This window comes from Dipodomys ordii, unplaced genomic scaffold, assembly GCF_000151885.1.
Source record: "Dipodomys ordii isolate 6190 unplaced genomic scaffold, Dord_2.0 Scaffold1, whole genome shotgun sequence".
In the NCBI taxonomy this organism is placed as follows: domain Eukaryota; kingdom Metazoa; phylum Chordata; class Mammalia; order Rodentia; family Heteromyidae; genus Dipodomys; species Dipodomys ordii.
Genome location: NW_012267217.1, coordinates 14,361,251 through 14,365,920, shown reverse-complemented (window position 1 = coordinate 14,365,920; position 4,670 = coordinate 14,361,251).

Here is a 4,670-nt window from a genome sequence, read left to right as displayed (position 1 = left end):
TAGAAGCCAGACGTCCTCACTCCTTCTCAGGGAGCAGAGGAGGGAAGGCCACCCCTCCCCCCCAGCACTGGAGATCTCCATCTTGGATACCGACAAAGCTCAGAGGAGCTGCTAGCTCTAACTCAGGCCTTGGAATAAAACGAGTCATTTAGCAAGTCACAAGAGCTTCATGGTGCTGCCGTGACCTGCCAGACTCAGCTCCACCCAGGGAAAAGTCACCCAGCTCAGGCGCCAGCCCTAGGAGTGGCTTTCTTCACAGGGCAATCAGAGCCAAAGGCTGCCCCTCCCTCTAGCAGCCTCGACAATCAATTGAAAATCAGTAAAAAGAAACCCTGAGAATGGCTCCAGGCTGGGCTCTGTGAGGTTTTCACAAACTACCCCCCGAGAAAAGCTACTGTCTGTTGAAAGGCCTCAACTCTACCTGGAACCTAGCCTCATGACTGCATCCCCCTCTTTTGTGATGCTCAAAGCAAATCTGCCTCCCAATGAACTAGCCTGGGAGGAGGATCGCCAAATCCTGGATAAAGCAGAGCATTTTTCTGCCTGTTCCAACAAACTGACTTAAGAAACCAACCTAGCCACAGGACCACAACCAGATACTTCTTCTTCTTCTTCTTCTTCTTCTTCTTTTTTTTCTTGGTACCTTATATAAATATTTTTTCTTTTCTAAAACTTTTTTAAATCTATTTTCTTCCTTTCTTATCCTTTTCACCTTCTCCTCTCTTTCGTTCTTCTTTATGTGACTTAATTCTTGTTCTGCACACCCACAGATAAACCCGTAGTAGACTATTAGACCCTATCCCCCATTGTGTACACACTTAATCCACAAATTTTTTACTCAATTCAAAACCTCTGAACTTAAATTCCTTAATAGCAGTACTACCTCTTTATACCTATATAATATTTTAAGCATTTTCATTTTTAAGTTTTTCACATCTCCTTTTTATCCCTCCCCTTCTCTCAATATATTCACATTCTTCTCTAAATAGATTGTTATCGATTCTACATAATATTATTAATTTTTACTTTTCTATTTTTTTTTCTGGTCTCTTTTCTTTTCCCTTTCTTCTTTTTTTCTCTCTCTCTACTTTCATCCTACCCAACCTATTTCCTGCTTTGAGATTAGGACTTAGTTAACTCTCCCTGAGCTTCCCCACATCAATCTTTTCCTATTTTTTACCCACATCTCTCCCTAACCCTAATAATTTCTGGTCTTCCAAAATCTTCTTTGTGGTTCGTAGCCCATTAACATATAGTTGTTTGATGTTGAATAGATGTATCTGTTGAACTAGATTGTATCAGTAGACTATTGACTGTGCAAATTCAGACTTTGGTTGATGCTTGCCTTAAGATAGTGTTCTGGCACAAAACTGAAGATATTTTCATCTCAAATGGGCAGAGTAAGCCGGAAAAACACAAGAAAAATGGCAAATCCGGGTATCTCAATTCCCAATCTTGATAATCAGGGGAAAGAACAGATAATGAATAATCCAGAGGAGAGTTCCCAAATATCTCTACAAACACTGCGGGCAAACATGATAAATGAAAAGATTGAAAGCATACAAAGAACTCAGTATGAGCGTGAAAGGGAGAGAGAGGAGGCAATCCAAAAGTTTATACAGGAATATCATAAGCGTGAGGAAGCTACTCAAAAGCTGATACAGGACTTGCATGAGCAGCTTGAGAATACTCAAAGAGAAAGGCAGGAATGGCGTGAGCAGTCTGAGAACACTCAAATAGAACTACAGGAATCCCACGAACAGGAGGAAGCTAATCAAAGAATAATACAGGAATTGAGAGAGCAGGAAGAGAATACACAAAGATCACTAAAGGCATTCATGGAATCTATTAACAAAGAGCTGAAGAAGTCAGGGAGACCACAAAGGGAATGCTGAATGGAACCCAACAGAAGGAATGGGAGTCCAAGGAAACCATAACCAATCAACTAAGTGATTTGAGAATAAACACTGAACACCAAATTAAGGAAGTAAAGAAGTTCATATAAGATCTAAAACAAAGCTTAAACAAAGAATTTGAAGCCATCAAAGCTGACCAATTACAAGGAAAAGAGATAAAAAACAAAGTAAAAAGTCTTGACAGCAGGTTAGACCATGCAGAAGATCTAATCTCTGGGATTGACGACAGCCTCGATATTATAGAGAAAGAACATACAACCATCCAAGACAAGTCCAAGAAGTATGATAGATCTATCCAACACTTGGAAGACACCATCAGAAGGCCAAATCTAACAATAATGGGTGTAGAGGAGCACCTAGAAACAGAAGTTAATGGTCTAGGAAATTTGTTTAACAGGATTCTAGCAGAGAACTTCCCAAACATGCAAAAAGATAGGTCTATTCAGATACAAGAAGTTTTAGAACTCCAAACAGACCAGACCAGAATAGGACATCCCACCGACACATTATAATCCACACAGAATCAATTCAGACCAAGGAAAAGATCCTTAAAGCTGTCAAGGAGAAATATTAATCACCTATAAAGGGAAGCCAATTAGAATCACCTCAGACTTCTGAGCAGAGACAATCAAAGCAAGAAGAGCCTGGAATGAAGTATGCCATGCCCTAAAAGCAAACAACTATCAACCAAGAATTCTGTACTCAGCTAAACTCTCCTTCATAACTGAAGGCCAAATAAAAAACTTCCATAGCAAAGAAAAATTGAAACAATACATCTCCACCAAACCAGCCATACAAAAGATTCTTAAAGATGTCCTACACATAGAAAACCAACAAGACCACAATAAAGGCCAAGAAACTGCACGCACACTGAGAATCCAAAAACATAGGAAGAACCCAGTTTTCGCAGCCCCAAAGAAGGTGGATAACATGGCAGGAACTCCCAAATACCTCTCAGTCCTATCTCTTAAGGTTAACGGACTGAACTCTCCAAATAAGCGACATAGACTGTCTAGTTGGATAAAAAAACAAGACCCTTCTATCTTCTGCCTGCAGGAGTCACATCTTGCCCATAAAAACAAACACATTTTCAATGTTAAAGGCTGGAACAAAATCTACCAAGCAAACTGCCCCCATAAACAGGCGGGAGTTGCAATCCTAATATCAGATAAAATCGACTTCAAATTAAAATTCGTGAGAAGAGATAAAGAAGGTCGCTACATACTAATTAAAGGATCTCTCCTTCAGGAGGATATTACAATTCTAAATATCTACTCGCCAAACAATGGAGCACCCAAATTTATCCAAGAAACACTACTTTCCCTCAAATCCCATATAGATCCAAAGACATTAATTGTTGGGGATTTTAACACACCACTCTCCCCACTAGATAGATCAACTCGGCAAAAACTCAACAGAGAAACCGCAGATCTAAACAGCTGCATAGATCAACTAGACTTAACAGACATCTACCGAACATTTCACCCAGCAGCATCAGAATACACGTTTTTCTCAGCAGCACATGGAACTTTTCTAAAATAGACCACATTTTAGGCCACAAAGCAAACTTGTCTAAATTCAGAAACATTGAAGTTATACCTTGCATTCTCTGACCACAAGGGAATAAAATTAGAACTCAAACACCAAAAGCCACCAAAGAATGTCCAGTATCACATGGAGGCTGAACAACACACTGCTGAATCAAGAGTGGGTCATGGAAGAGATTAGAAAGGAAATTCAAATGTTCATGCTATTCAACAAAAATGAACACACAAATTACCAGCTCCTCTGGGACACAGCAAAGGCAGTACTCAGAGGCAAGTTTATAGCTCTGAGCTCCTCCATCAACAAATTGGAGAGATCTGAAACTAGGAATTTAATGATACATCTAAACCTCCTTGAAAAAGAGCAGCAAGATAAACCCCAATCCAGTAGATGGAAAGAAATAATCAAAATTAAATCAGAATTAAATGAATTAGAATCCAAAAAAACTATAGAAAGAATCAACAAAACAAAGAGTTGGTTCTTCGAAAAACTTAACAAAATTGACAGACCCTTAGCAAATCTTATCAGAAAAAGAAGAGAACACACCCAAATAAATAAACTCAGAGATGAAAATGGAAACATCACCACTGATACCACCAAGATTCAGAACATTATAAGGGAATACTTTTCAAAACTATATGCTAATATGTTTGAGAACTTGACAGAATTGGACCTTTTCCTAGCAAATATTGACATGCCAAAACTAAACCAAGATGAGTTAACCCAGCTTAACAGGCCCATATCAAGCATTGAAATTGAAACAGCAATAAGAGACTTTCCAGCTAAGAAAAGTCCAGTACCAGATGGTTTAACAGCGGAATTCTACAAGGCCTTCAAAGGAGAGCTCACACCAATACTCCTCCAACTCTTCAATGAAATTGAAAGAGAAAGTTCACTACCGAACACATTTATGAAGCCATCATATCCCTCATCCCAAAACCAGGCAGGGACTCATCAAAGAAAGAGAACTATAGACCCATTTCTTTGATGAACATAGATGCAAAACTTCTCAACAAAATTTTGGCCAATTTACTTCAACAATTCATCCAAAAAGTCATACGCCACGATCAAACAGGATCCATTTCAGGGATGCAAAGCTGGTTCAGTATACACAAATCAATTAATAGTATTCATCACATCAACAGGACCAAGAATAAGAACCACATGGTTATCTCAATAGATGCAGAAAAAGCATTCGACAAGATCCAA